The sequence below is a fragment of the Ovis canadensis genome, chromosome 10 (genome assembly GCF_042477335.2).
Source record: "Ovis canadensis isolate MfBH-ARS-UI-01 breed Bighorn chromosome 10, ARS-UI_OviCan_v2, whole genome shotgun sequence".
Classification (NCBI taxonomy): domain Eukaryota; kingdom Metazoa; phylum Chordata; class Mammalia; order Artiodactyla; family Bovidae; genus Ovis; species Ovis canadensis.
The window spans coordinates 67,813,861-67,829,769 of record NC_091254.1 but is presented as its reverse complement, the minus strand read 5'-3'; the positions used below and the strand labels follow the sequence as shown (position 1 = coordinate 67,829,769).

General features: G+C 40.7%; 1 long non-coding RNA gene across 1 annotated transcript in view; it reads right to left on the bottom strand.

Annotated features, from left to right (window-relative positions):
* Positions 1-3,877: 3,877 nt before the first annotated feature.
* LOC138446646 (uncharacterized) overlaps positions 3,878-15,909 on the bottom strand; it is a 120,474-nt gene continuing 108,442 nt past the window's right edge. Inside the window, exon 2 of the long non-coding RNA XR_011259488.1 lies at positions 3,878-4,915. This is a non-coding gene — a long non-coding RNA (uncharacterized lncRNA). The remainder of the gene's footprint in view (positions 4,916-15,909) is intronic.

Below are 15,909 nucleotides of genomic sequence, written 5' to 3'. Positions count from 1 at the left end.
CTTAATGTATGAGATTGAAGGACAGCTTATGAGACAAAGCACACCGACTTTATTTTGGGGGGGGTTGGTTAGGTTGTGTTTAGACCTAGTGGCACCTTGTGGCATTAGCTGCGGGAAGAAAGTGAAGGATCTGCCTGTAATCTCCAACTGACTCCCTCCCAACAATCTTTCAGATGGGTAATTGATACTTTATATTGCATGAAAAAAAGTGACATACAAACACTCTTTTGAGCCTTGCTTTTGAGAAATTGTGGAGCAGTCCCTGTATTTAGGAGGCCTGAATTCCCAGGCTCTCTTTTTCTGATGCCTCTGTCCCCTGATCTGACAACTCTCCCCTGACTATAGCTGTGGGCATGTTTGGATTGTCCTCATCGCCTTCATTGGAGAAGGAAATGGCAACCCACTCCAGTATTCTTGCCTAAAGAATCCTGTGGACAGAAGAGCCTGGTGGGCTGCCATCTATGCGGTCACACAGAGTTGGACACGACTGAAGCGACTTAGCATGCATGCATGGAGAAGGAAATGGCACAATATTCTTGCCTGGAGAATCCCAGGGACAGGGGAGCCTGGTGGGCCGCGGTCTATGGGGTCGCACAGAGTCAGACACGACTGAAGCAACTTAGCAGCAGCAGCAGCATCGTCTTTTTTCATGAGCACCCAAAGTTTGGGCTTACTGAACCCCAAAAGTCTTCTAATCTAACTCAGTCACAGTTTTGGTACATCTTGCCGCTCCTAATATCTGCTCATGAACTATTTGCCCCATGGTTCTGTTGATAAAAATTTAGGACAATGATGAGAGCTGTTTAACAATTTGAATTTCTGTTTAAAGATGGCTTACATGCAGTGTAAAATGTAATTGTCAACTTGAGAGACACAGGGGATGTTCTAAAATAAGTTGCTCTGGGTGGAGTATGTTTGCAACCATTCTACTTCTCATCCCTCTTTGGAGAACAATCTAAACCGTGGTCCTTAGTTTTCCATTAGAAACATGTCCTCAGTTATGCTGTTCTCACATTAGGAGCTTAAGGACAACTGCTCATGTTGCATTTATTGCAATGGTATTACTCCCAGCAGGAGGGTGGGGGGAGCACAGTAAACCTTAAAAATGTGTAAAACCTCTATAATTCTGGGACTAACTTACTATAATAATCATCATTTGACAGTAATGAAAACTCTTTCTTCCTAAGGAAAGAACACTCTGCACGTTATCCAAGGGTGGGGCATGGGAAATGGGTCTTGTGGTTAAGTTATCTCTGGTTCCCGGACATCTATATTTCCTTTTCTGACAAGTTCATTTGTAATGTACAATGCACATGGATAAGCTATCGGTCACGTGAACATTTGAAGGAAGACCAAAAAAAAACCCTGTTGAATGAAAGATCATTAATCTTTTATAACAAGGTTCCAAAGCATACTCAAGGCATATTCTGTCCTGCTCCTTGAATGTTACCTTGAGGACATCTAGTCTTTGCCGGGGAATGATGTATTAAGCCCAGATCTCCAATAAATAAAATGAAATAGAATACTATTAAACTCAGTAGACAAATATTTGGATTGAGTACGATATATACAATGCACTGTATTTCAAAAAGTAACTAGTCTGTCCTATTTTTCTTTTGTAGAGAATTACACAAAACTCTATTTCATAACCTATCCAAGGGCCACAGAACCATTTGTCTAAATAAGACCAGCTGTGATATTCAGGACAAAAAAAAATTTAATTTAAAACTTTTAAAATGTTTTTTTAAAGTTAATTTAAAAAATTAAACTTTAAAAAATCACTTTATAAAAATTAAATACATCTGCCATTTTCATCTTATTGTATCATTAGCAGTATTAAGTTCACAAATGTGTACCCAACTCCCATATGAATTTTAACTGAGAAAAGTAAAAAGAAGTTGGAAAGTTAAAACCATTCTCAAAGACAAGATGTACAATTTCTTGATCATACATGGAAAAGAATCAGAAAGCAGTAGGTGGAATTCTCTGGTTCCAAAATTGAAAATAGGTAGAGACTGCTGACAATTTGGGCTCTGGTAATAAAAACTAAAAATGTTATATACAGCACGAGACTATGCCAGAATTCACAGCCTAGAACTTGGAGTTTTGGTGAGTTCGCCTTGCCGTGAGCTGAAGCTCATAACAGGGGGGCTCACCATTTGTGTGAACCGATGGTTAGAGTTTTTATAAAACTGCATCACTAGAGAAAGAAGAGGAAGTAAGTAGGGTCTAGAAATCAAGGCAAAGACTACACCACAAGTTTGGTGTCTGGTTTTGCACTATTTACAATATCACTGTGTAACTGACATCCTAAGACACACTGCAGAACATGACAAACTTTCACTCAAGATGAACCTGAAAATCAGTATTTCAAAATTCATGATGAAAAACTAATGTAGGAATGACAGCCATGAGATGAATTCAATCTGATAAAATGAAAAAATAAGCAATATGAAAATCCATTTAAAGTGTATATGTTGAGTATCTTCAAAGAGATATAAGAAGGCATAAGTCCATTGGATAAAAAGGAAGCATATACAATAATAACAAAGAAATGAGAGAAAATGAGAAAGAGTGAAGTAAAAATAGTACAATAATACAGCAATTGAATTTTTTTTAAAAAAAAAGCAGAAAATCTCTACACTGGACCCAGAAATAGAGACAATTAGTGAATAAGGAAAAAACACTGAGATGTTCTGCCAAATCACTGTGCAGGATAAAGAGATTGAAAGTATAAAAACGTAGTTAATAGTGATGGAAAATGGTTTGAGAGAACTCAAACATATACTAAATGGGCCTGTAAAACAAAAGAGGGAATGGCAGAAAAGCAATAGAGAGCAAGTGAAAAGTGAAAGTGAAAAGTGAAAGTGTTAGTCACTTGGTCGTGTCAGACTCTTTGCAATGCCATAGACTATAGCCTGCCAGGCTCCTCTGTCCGTGGAATTCTCCAGGCAAGAATACTGGAGTGTGTTACCATTCCCTTCTCTAGGGAATCTTCCTTACCCAGGAATTGAACTGGGGTCTCCTGCACTGCAGGCAGATTAGCTAATAATTTTAACCATTTTCAGAAAGGTTCGAGTATTCAGACCATGAACACGGAGTGCTAAGCAGTTCAAATAAAAATAAAGTCATGTTTAAATTCACCATGGCTAAAATGCAGGTTATCAAAGATGAAGAGAGAAATCTCTTCAAGTAATACAGATAAATTACATTCAAAAAATACACCAACCAGATGGAGGCAGACAGGGAACAGGAGGGAGATTCAATGTAGTACCTTGTCTCATTGAAGAAGAAGCAAGAGATAGAGAAAGAATTTGAGTGAGAGAAAACTATAGTCAAATGAATATGTGAAAACAGAGTAGAAACAGAATCTACAGCTTCCAAACTAGCAAGAGGAATATATTACCAGTCCAACAGAAAGCAGAAAGAAGAGCGTGCTTGTGTGCTAAGTCACTTATGTCCAACTCTTTGTGACCCTACAAGCTACAGCCAGCCAGGCTCCTCTGTCCTGGGGTTAACTAGGCAAGAATGCTGGAACGGATTGCCAGGCCCTCCTCCAGAGGATCTTCCTGATACAGGGACCGAACCTGAGTCTCTTGTGTCTCCTTCACTGGTAGGCGGGTTCTTTACCACTGAGCCACCTGGGAAGACCAGAAAGAAGAGAAGAAGTATCTAAAAAAATAAAAAAAATTAGAGAAGGCAAAGAGAAAAGTGAAAAATTAGAAGGTAGCTAGGATTCCAAATAAGTGAATAATCAAAATAAAAATTAGTGTATTATCTGATTAACAGACATCTGATCAGACTATTAAAAAATGAACACCCTTCTAAAATGAAATGACTCAAAAAGTTGAACATATAAAAGAACACATCTGACAAATACCAAGAAACAAATATTGAATTATCATTATTAATATTGCAAACAGCATCTAAAATATTTGCTTTTAACAATGAGATACTAACTTTCCATATCCAATTACAGATGCTGATTTCATGGTGTTTTCAGTTACCAACTGACATGTGTGGCTTTGATTTCAGTTCAGTTCAGTCGCTCAGTCATGTCCGACTCTTTGCAACCCCATGAACCACAGCACGCCAGGCCTCCCTGTCCATCACCAACTCCCAAAGTCTACCCACACTCATGTCTATTGAGTCCGTGATGCCATCCAACCATCTCATCCTCTGTCTCCCCTTCTCCTCCTGCCCTCAGTCTTTCCCAGCATCAGGGTCTTTTCCAATAAGTCAACTCTTCACATCAGGTGGCCAAAGTACTGGAGTTTCAACTTCAACATCAATCCTTCCAATAAAAACCCAGGACTGATCTCCTTTAGAATGGACTGGTTGGATCTCCTTGCAGTCCAAGGGACTCTCAAGAGTCTTCTCCAACACCATAGTTCAAAAACATCAATTCTTTGGCACTCAGCTTTCTTTACAGTCCAACTCTCACATTCATACATGACCACTGGAAAAAACCACATCTTTGACTAGACAGACCTTTGTTGACAAAGTAACGTCTCTGCTTTTTAATATGCTGTCTAGGTTGGTCATAACTTTCTTCCAAGGAGTAAGCATCTTTTAATTTCGTGGCTGCAATCACCATCTGCAGTGATTTTGGAGCCCCGAAAAATAAAGTCTGACACTCTTTCCCCATCTATTTCTCATGAAGTGATGGGACCAGATGCCATGATCTTCATTTTCTGAATGTTGAGCTTTAAGCCAGCTTTTTCACTCTCCTCTTTCACTTTCATCAAGAGGCTCCTTAGTTCTTCTTCACTTTCTGCCATAAGGGTGGTGTCATCTGCATATCTGAAGTTATTGATATTTCTCCTGGCAGTCTTGATTCCAGCTTGTGCTTGAGAGGAACAGTTAATTTCACAGAAAATAGGATTAACTTATGATGTCCATTTCAATGGGACTTCTGAAAAAGAAGAGGAATAAAGATATTTATGATGGCAGGGATATAAGCAAAAAGGATGCTTACAACATTCAAAGCATTTTAAAATTTGATACAAGATGTCCTTTATGTCAGTATAGGTTAAATTTATTTTCTTCACACTATCAAGCTTTTATTTACTCAATAAAGATATAAATGGTGTGTACATACACACACACACACACATATATATATATGTATATTAAAGTGTTTTAGATTCCCTGCAGTAAAGCCTCTGGTTCTTCATTTCCCTCTGTATCCCTGTTACAAGAGATTTTGCAGTCTGACAAAAGAGAAATGTGGTTTTTACCTTAGACTGTGGGTTTGTTCACATGACTTGCAATGGAACGCTTTTGGGTGTCATGTTAGCAAAGAGTTGGGAAGCTCTTGACTTCTTGAGCTAACTCTATTGCACCTTTGCCATCACTGTGAGAAGAACATGCCTAGTTGAGCAGAGTTCAACCATCCTGGCCACACACAGCCTAGATAAGCCAGCTTCTAGATGAACCCTACACATAAGAGCAAGCCCAACTGAGATTAACCGAGCCACTCAGCTGAGTTCACAAATTTATGAGAACAGATCATGATTGTTATATGTCCCTCAGTTTGGGGGGTAGTTGATTATGCAACATTTTTTTGGCAATAGCTAACCAACACACTTTGCCCTATTTAAAAAAATCTTTTATTCTCCCAGAGCTTTTCACTGATGAGTGCTACTAAAATGCCCTCAGTCTTTGGTTTCAACCATAATTTAACATCCAAATAGAATTTAAGAAAACCAAAGCATGAATCAAGGAACATAAAATTTGCAATTTCTATATTAAATAAAATAGAATTTAAAATTTCCTCTTTTCATAGCATTCAACTCACTACTAGAAAAATAACAATGGAATAAATCTAAATGAAGTTGAAATAAAAGAAATGGAAAGCATGAAAAACAAGTCTTTTGAGATATTAACTAGAACTAAAAGTTATTTGAATAGAATAAATTAATAAAATAAAAACCAGTAGCATCACTGAGGAGGAAATGGGAGGAATTCATCAAAGCATAGCAAAGAGCAGAAGCATATGAATGCAAGTAAATAAAAACGGATTATTACATGCAGGTAAAATGATTGTTAGTGAGTTAAGCATTAAGATATAATATTTTCCACCTTCTTATCTTGACATTTACACAATCCCTAAGTAATAGTCCTTATGTATCAATGACTATATATATTCTGATAATTGTAAAATTTTTATTTGCAGAAAACACTCCAAGATTTAGTGCTATAATTTTGCTTGCCTCTTACTGGCCTACTATAAGTGAGCAACAGTATTTCAAAACCCACATATTATTTCAACTCTGCTCTTTTTTCCCAGTGATCATTTCTTGAACTTTCAATTTGAGTTCCAGTCTGGGTTAATGAAATGGCCATCTGTCCAGATACCAATAGGTGAAGCCTTGACTGACTCCTCTCACTCCCACTCTACCAACTTGGCAGTTTGGTTCTGTGGATTCTTCCATTAGCTATCAACAAGAAAAAATACTTAGTACTTAAAAAACCATATTGCACAAAATATGTATTGACAAGATAAGAAATTTCTTGATGATGGCCATAAATTTCTTAATGTTTTATTCAGTTCAGTCACTCAGTCATGTCTGATTCTTTGTGACCCCATGGACTACAGCACACCAGGCTTCATTGTCCATCACCAGCTCCTGGAGCTTGCTCAAACTCATGTCCATTGAGTCAGTGACGCCATCCAACTTTTCCTCCTGTCATCCCCTTTTCCACCTGCCTTCAATCTTTCCCAGCATCAGGGTCTTTTCCAATGAGTCACTTTTTTGTATTAGGTGGCCAAAGTATTAGAGTAGATATATAGATTTGATCAGATTTTCATTTTGCAAAAATGCATCATTTTGTTTTCAAAGACATGAATGGTATATTAAAAACTAAACAATGCCAAGTCTATGCTTTATTGACTTAAAAATGTGCAATTATCCTTGCATAGATTATTCATGACATTAAATATTCCTCCTATGTTGCCAGGATGTGACAACTGAAAACCAATATTGAACCACTTTAAATAAATTCAGAGGAGCAGTGGATTTAGGAAAAAAAGATTTCCTATTTCCCATTTATTAATAGATATTTTCCCCATTCAAAGTCAGTGAATATTATGTTTTAGATATTAACTTAATGGAGGTTACATCTGTGAGGAAATAAAACATATATATACATACACACACACACACACACACACACACACACACACATATCTCCCCCCAGTTCTTGGCACAGAGCTCTTAAAACTCTTGTAATTTCCTAAGTGATAAGAACAGTAGAAGCATCTTTTGTTGTAATATTTGGTCTTTGACCCTGGTTCCGGACACTGAGCTCCTGAATCCCTTGGAATTTCCTGGGTGGTAGGAGTGTCTTTTCTTCTAACGAGGTGAGTCTTGCTGAGCCTGTCGCCAAGAAGACCAAGCCATGATTAGAAGTTTGGGACATTCAACACCTGCCTTCTTCTCTGAAGCAGGCCTTGAAACTGAATTAATGATTGAGCATGGCTTCGTGATGGAGTCTCCAGAAAAATCCCCAAAGCATTAGAGAGGATTTAGAGAGCTTCCAAATTGGTGAACCCATGGAGGAGGGGAGAGGAGCGAGCTTAGAAAGGGCATGGAAGCCCTGTGCCCCTGCCCACACAACATGCTGTACTAGTGAATCTCTTCCATCTGGTTGTTCCTGAGTCATATCCTTTATAATAAACTGCTAAACTAGTAATGAAACCATTTTCCTGACTTCTGTGAGCAGCTCCAGCAAACTAATCAAAACTGACAAAGGGGACTTCCCTGGCGGTCCAATCTTAAGACTCCACCTTCCAATGCAGGGGGTGCAGGTTTGATCCCTGGTGGAGGAATTAAGATCTCACAGGAGGATGGGGGGTAAGGATGAGGAGGGGTGGCTGTCAGTGGGAACCTCCAAATCATAGCCAGTTGTCAGAAGCCCAGGTGACAACCTCAATGGGCAGCCAGTGTCTGATGTAGGAGGGGAGGAGGAGCAGTCTTATAGATCTGAGCCCTTAACTCATGGGATCCAAACTTATCTCCAGGTAGATAGTGTCAGAATAAAATTAAATTCTAGGACACCTTTTAGGGTCAAAAAGAACTGCTTGGTGTGGGAAAAACTCCCCCTACATTTGGTGAGCAGAAGTATCTGAAGTGTTCTGTGTGAGCACTAAAGAGACACACAGAAGTAAGCTTTTTTTTCTATTCAGCATCTTAGTGCTAGGAGACCAATATATGAGCACATGTACAATATATCTGGTGAGGATAAATGCAATGGACCAGAATGAAACAAGGTAAGAAGGCGAATTCTGACACAAGTACTATATATAGGATGGTTTGGGAAGTCTTTCTAATCAGGGAATATTTTAAGTCAAGGCTTGAAAGGAGTGAGGGAGCCAACTATGTGGATATTGGAAGAAACAGCAGCTCGATGGTGAGAATAGCAAGTGCAAGAGCCCTCCGGGTTTGGCTTGTTTGAGAAAAAGAAAGGCAATCATTGTAGCCAAGAAAAAGGAGGAAGGGGGCGAGGTAGAAGATAAGACTGGACAGACAATGGGTAACAGGTAGGCTGGGATGTCTAGGTCAGTCATGTGAATCTATCCAATTGTTCAGTTGCTCAGTTGTGTCTGACTCTTTGCGACCCCATGGACTGCAGCATGCCAAGCTTCCCTGTCCTTCAGTATCTCTTAGAGTTTGCTCAAACTGATGCCCATTGAGTCAGTGATGTCATCCAACTATCTTATTCTCTGTCATCCCCTTCTTCTCCTGCCCTCAATCTCTCCTACCATCAGGGTCTTTTCCAATCTATCCAGTTCAGTTCAGTTCAGTTCAGTTGCTCAGTCGTGTCCGACTCTTTGCGACCCCATGAATCGCAGCACGCCAGGCCTCCCTGTCCATCCCCAACTCCCGGAGTTCACTCACACTCATGTCCATCGAGTCAGTGATGCCATCCAGCCATCTCATCCTCTGTCGTCCCCTTCTCCTCCTGCCCCTAATCCCTCCCAGCATCAGTCTTTTCAATGAGTCAACTCTTTGCATGAGGTGGCCAGATGTAATTATTTAGTGCATGCTGTAGTGACTTATATTTATATAAGAATATAAATATATTTCAACACTTGATATTTAGTGTTTCAGACTAAATTTTAAATTACATGTATTGATTGACTATTAAAAACTAGAAAAAGCTATTCTATAATGCAAACATAACATTCAAAATAACAAACTATCATAAGGGTTCTTAATGATCATAGGAAAGTGCTGAACAAACTTCTTGATTTAGGATCAAACTGGCATTTCCTGCATTACAGGCAAATTCTTTACCAGCTGAGCTACCAGGAAAGCCCTGATTTAGGGTAGTCAGCCCATTAAAGCAACCAAATATTTATTTCTAAAAGGAACACACATTTTATGAGAAACATAAAAGTTGAGCAAAACCACTTATGAAAAGAAGTATTTTAACAAGATAGTGGGACTATATATTGCCTCACATTAGACAAGTTCATATAAATTCAAAATAATGCAGTTGGCCAAAGTGATCTGCATTGATGATACAGTAAGACTTTAACTAACCAGACAGCAAAGAAGCTGAGTTATGACAATGTAGCCCCAGAGGATGAACAAACAGACTTGCATAAAGGTTATAACACAATAGTAATACTTTTATTTAAAAATATAAAATATTTCTCAACCTACTTCTCACACATATCAAATGCTGGGAGATCCAATACAAAATTAAGTATTGGGAAGCTCTACTCTCAAATAATTCTTGATTTAATTTTTTTCTTATCAACTACTTCCTTATCTATTTTATTTCAATAATCTCTTTGACCATCCCTGGTCTCTGACTTTTCACCAGAATTTACTCAGAGGCAGTGAAATGTAGTGTTTAGGAAAGAGGGAGTTTAGTTCAAATTTCCCTGGTATGAATCCATGCTTTGTTACTTAATAGATAAATGGCCTTAGGCTTTGTTACTTAACAGATGAAAGTACCCTCAACATTTATTTGTAAAATGTGGATAAATAATATTTCTTTGTAGTGTGATTTTTCAGGATTAACTATTAATATAACAATGTATTTAAAGCAAGCACGCAGGCAATAACTTGATGATGATCTTCTAAAATATGATCAATAACAAAATGACCTTCTAAGTGATCTTCTAAAATATGAATCTAGTCTTACTCCTTCCTTGCTTAAAAAAATCCTTCAAAGTCCCTCTATCACTAAGAGATGAACAAATCTCACGGCAGACAGACACTCTCATAATTGGTGTCTCCTTTTTAAGCCTCATTTCTACTGTTCTCTATTATTAACAATCACATATTCAGGCCATCAGTTCAGTTCACTTCAGTCACTCAGTCGTGTCCAGCACTTTGCGACCCCATGAATCACAGCAAACCAGGCCTCCCTGTCCATCACCAACTCCCGGAGTTCACTCAGAATCCTGTTCATCAAGTCTGTCTTCTCCAACACCACAGTTCAAAGCATCAATTCTTTGGCACTTAGCTTTCTTCACAGTCCAACTCTCATATCCATACATGACCACTGGGAAAACCATAGACTTGACTAGATGGACCTTAGTTGGAAAAGTAACGTCTCTGCTTTTTAATATGCTATTTAGGTTGGTCATAACTTTCCTTCCAAGGAGTAAGTGTCTTTTGCTTTCATGGCTGCAATCACCACCTGCAGTGATTTTGGAGCCCCAAAAAATTAAGTCTGACACTGTTTCCACTGTTTCCCCACCCATTTCGATGAAGTGATGGGACCAAATGCCATGATCTTCGTTTTCTGAATGTTGAGCTTTAAGCCAACTTTTTCACTCTCCTCTTTCACTTTCATCAAGAGGCTCTTTAGTTCCTCTTCACTTTCTACCATAAGGGTGGTGTCATCTGCATATCTGAGGTTACTGATATTTCTCACAGCTATTTGTAAGGCCTCCCCACACAGTCATTTTGCTTTTTTGCATTTCTTTTCCATGGGGATGGTCTTGATCCCTGTCTCCTGTACAATGTCATGAACCTCCGTCCATAGTTCATCAGGCACTCTGTCTATCAGATCTAGTCCCTTAAGTCTATTTCTCACTTCCACTGTATAATCATAAGGGATTTGATTTAGGTCATCCCTGAATGGTCTGGCGGTTTTCCCTACTTTCTTCAATTTAAGTCTGAATTTGGCAATAAGGAGTTCATGATGTGAGCCACAGTCAGCTCCCGGTCTTATTTTTGTTGACTGTATAGAGCTTTTCCATCTTTGGCTGCAAAGAATATAATCAATCTGATTTTGGTGTTGACCAGCTGGTGATGTCCATGTGTAGAGTCTTCTCTTGTGTTGTTGGAAGACAGTGTTTGCTATGACCAATGTGTTCTCTTGGCAAGATTCTATTAGCTTTTGCCCTGGTTCATTCCATATTCCAAGGCCAAATTTGCCTGTTACCCCAGGTGTTTCTTGACTTCCTACTTTTGCATTCCAGTCTCCTATAATGAAAATGACATCTTTTGGGGGTGTTAGTTCTAAAAGGTCTTGTAGTTCTTCATAGAACCATTCAACTTCAGCTTCTTCAGCATCACTGGTTGGGGCATAGGCTTGGATTACTGTGATATTGAATGGTTTGCCTTGGAAACAAACAGAGATCATTCTGTTGTTTTTGAGATTGCATCCAAGTACTGCATTTCGGACTCTTTTGTTGACCATGATGGTTACTCCATTTCTTCTAAGGGATTCCTGCCCACAGTGGTAGATACAATGGTCATCTGAGTTAAATTCACCCATTCCAGTCCATTTTAGTTCACTATTCCTAGAATGTCAATGTTCACTCTTGCCATCTCCTGTTCGACCACTTCCAATTTGCCTTGATTCATAGACCCAACATTCTAGGTTCCTATGCAATATTGCTTTTTATGCATCAGACCTTGCTTCTATCACCAGTCACATCCATAGCTGGGTATTGTTTTTGCTTTGGCTCCGTCCCTTCATTCTTTCTGGAGTTATTTCTCCACTGATCTCCAGTAGCATATTGGGCACCTGCCGACCTGGTGAGTTCCTCTTTCAGTATCCTATCATTTTGCCTTTTCATGGGGTTCTAAAGGCAAGAATACTGAAGTGGTATTTCCCTTCTTCAGTAGACCACATTCTGTCAGACGGCTGAGAGGAGCAACCCCACGTCCAAGGATTGGCAGCTGAGAGGGCGCAGGAGGGCCAAGAGGAGCTATTCCACATTCAAGGTCAGGAGAGGTGGCTGTGAGGAGATACCCCTTGCCAAGGTAAGAGAAACCCAAGTAAGACAGTAGGTGTTGCGAGAGAGCATCAGAGGGCAGACACACTGAAACCATTATCACAGAAAACTAGCCTATCTGATCACGTGGATCACAGCCTTGTCTAACTCAATGAAACTAAGCCATGCCGTGTGGGGCCAACCAAGATGGATTCAGGCCATATGGAACTACAATTCTTACACTTCATCAATCCCTACTACTTTCATACACACTACTCTTTCACTTGGAATACCGTCTCCCCACTCTTTCTATTCTACATGGCAAAGCCAGGTTTAAACATTTAGCTCAAAATGTTGGATATGTTTTCCTGCTCTATTCAGTAGCCTTTTGTCATATGTCTTATATGACATATACATGTCATATGATACATAGGTGAAAATTTAGATGCAAGTTTTCTTACATTTGCTTTTCTGTTTTGACTACTAAACACGCAACCTTTTTGTAATCATAACTAAATCTAAATGTCCAATTAGTATACTTGAAGTCTGTGCATTAGAAAATATTTACATCTACAGAAACTAGATATCTGCAGCCAAGAATGAAGATTAGGTCAAATCTTCTCATTCACTCATCACTAGATTGTTATTGCAGCCTATACAAATGTTGATGTATATTTAAGGGCAGTACCACTCTTACTCCCAGGCAACCCTTGCCTGTGCTGCAGGCAGCCAGGTGGGAGGAAGCTGTCTTCCAGGAAAACATCTAAACCTCCTGTTGGGGCCTGGGAATTACCTATGCAGAAACACCGAGGGTCTCATGCTAGTTCTCACCTGCTAGAAAGTCACACTCCAACTCTTAGTCAGTTTGGCAGATAGGAATCCAGATGTTAGGAGGAGTCTCAGTGGGGGCATTCAGAGACCCAGTGTTCTGATCAGATTCCAGGAGGACGACCTAGCTAGGGGATTCTTTTTCTGACCAGTGTGGTATGTCCTTCAAGTTATTTCTTGAGTTTGAGCCACCAGAATGGTGCTGACATGTAGGTCTTCAGTCACTCAAAAATCGTTTATAGAGAGACCCCCACCTAACTACACACAATCATACACTTTCAGCCTCTACATTTAAAGATTGAGTAAATTCATATATGGGGCTTCTCTGGTGGCTCAGATAGTAAAAGAATCTGCCTGTAAAGCAGAAGACCTGGGTTCCATCCCTGGGTGGGGAAGATCCCCTGGAGAAGGGAATGGCTGGCTACCCACTCCAGTATTCTTGCCTGGAGAATTCCATGGACAGAGGAACCTGACGAGCTACAGTCCATGGGAGTTGCAGAGTCAGACATATTCATATTACTGACCAGTCCCCTGGAAGATCCTAAAGCCCCGGTGCACACTCTCCAGCTTGCTGCCTTGGGGTCCCAGTTGGACCACTCTGGGAAGATGAGGAGTCATGTGATATCCAGCTCACCAATCAGAAGTGAAGATGCAACCAGGGTCCGCCCACCTTCCTACCTCCGCTAACCATCAGTTCAGTTCAGTTCAGTCGCTCAGTCGTGTCTGGGTCTTTGCGACCCCGTGAATCGCAGCACGCCAGGCCTCCCTCTCCATCACCAACTCCCGGAGTTCACTCAGATTCATGTCCATCAAGTCAGTGATGCCATCCAACCATCTCATCCTCTGTCATCCCATTCTCCTCCTGCCCCCAATCCCTCCCAGCATCAAAGTCTTTTCCAATGAGTCAACTCTTCACATGAGGTGGCCAAAGTACTGGAGTTTCAGCTTTAGCATCATTCCTTCCAAAGAAATCCCAGGGCTGATCTCCTTCAGAATGGACTGGTTGGATCTCCTTGCAGTCCAAGGGACTCTCAAGAGTCTTCTTCAACACCACAGTTCAAAAGCATCAATTCTTTGGTGCTCAGCTTTCTTTATAGTCCAGCTCTCACATCCATACATGACTACTGGAAAAACCATAGCCTTGACTAGATGGACCTTAGTCGGCAAAGTAATGTCTCTGCTTTTGAATATGCTGTCTAGGTTGATCATAACTTCTGCTAACCATGGCTCCATTTAAAAAGGCTTTTGCATCAGAGGGCCTCTGTTTCTAAGAACTTGGTGATATGATCACCTAGTCAGGCTAGGAGGAGGAGAGAAGGAACAGCAGTTTGAATTCATGTGCGGTGAGGCAGCCAGTGGGACTAAGAACAAGATTTCCCGTGCTGCTATGGATACCAGCAGTGTTGGCACCCCTTGGGCTGGGTTCAGACTGCTGCCCAGAGGACCCCAGTCTTCTGGCACCCCTGAGCTCCTCACAGCTTGAATGCTTCCTCTAGAACCTCCCTGGTGATCCAGTGAGTAAGACTCCACAGCTCCCAATGCAGAAGGCCCACCAATGCAAGGGGCCAGAGTTGGATCTCTGGTCAGGTAACTAGATTTCAAATCATGACTAAGAGTTCAACTAGAGATCCCCTGTGTTGCAAGTAACTAGGACCCAAATGCAGCCATATAGATAAATTAACTAATTAAATTGAATACTAGAAAAATAAAGCTTCCTCCATCGCAGCCTTCATTTTCATCATCTTTGGGGACCCTGACCTGCCCTCTGTACACTGAGCAGATTCTGACCCCGGAGGGAGAGGGAGTGCCCACTGAGACCTCAGAGGATAGTGATCCCTATGGCCCAGAACTGATACTGTGTTCCCAGGAGCAAGGCCACAAGGGGACAGCTCACAGGGGCCACTGGTCAGTAGACAGGCTGTGATTCAGGGGAAACCATGCCAACAAACAGCACCACCAGGAAGATCCTGGCCAGACACAGAATCTTCCAATGTCCCATGGGTTTCCTAGAGCTTTCAGGACTCAGGAGTCTGAGCTTTTCCTGATGTTTACTCCATAGTCTCAGCCCAGCTGCAGACACCATGCTGAGGCATCTCTCTGGACTGTGACATCCCAGCCAGGCTCTGTTTTTTGCAGCCGCCCGAACCTCCCCAGCCACCACACAGGTAAGAAGGGTACTTCACTCCCATCCTTTTCCATCCCCTGCTGGGGGCTGACCTGAGTCCTGTTTTCTCCCACTAGACACCGTAGGAGGTCTTGTCTTGTGCTGTGCTCTGCCTTCCAGCCTGGTGGTAATACCATCTTCCTTAGCACCTCCTCATCTTTTCTCTTGGTGCATTTTCCTTTCACTGTACTGAGCAGTATGTTGAGAGCATCTCCTTTGTCACATTTCTTGGCCTGAGCCTCTCACCTCTTCCACTGGGCGTTCTGTTCCAAGGGTCTCCCTCCTACCATGAGGATGATTATTTATCTTGCCCTAAGGTGTGCTGCAATTCATGGGGTCGCAAAGAGTTGGACACGACTGAGCGAATGAACTGAACTGAACTGAACTGAATGTATATCTGCTAATCCCATCTCCTAATTTATCCCTCCCACCTTTCTCCATTGGTAACCATGTTGGTTTTCCATGATTGTGAGAATTTGTGAAAGAATAAATAATATAATAATATATATGAATTACTTTGCTGAACACCAGAAACTACTATGGGCATTGTAAATCAACTAGACTTTAATAAAATATAAAATATAATTTGAAAAAATTTAAATATAACTCAATTTATTATATCCCTTTCTGTTGAGGCGCTTTCCCCTGAATAAGGGTTCCCCCCACCTCACTACCACCCCCTACATTGTCTCATACCCCCCGGCCCACCATCTTTTTCCTCTTTGAT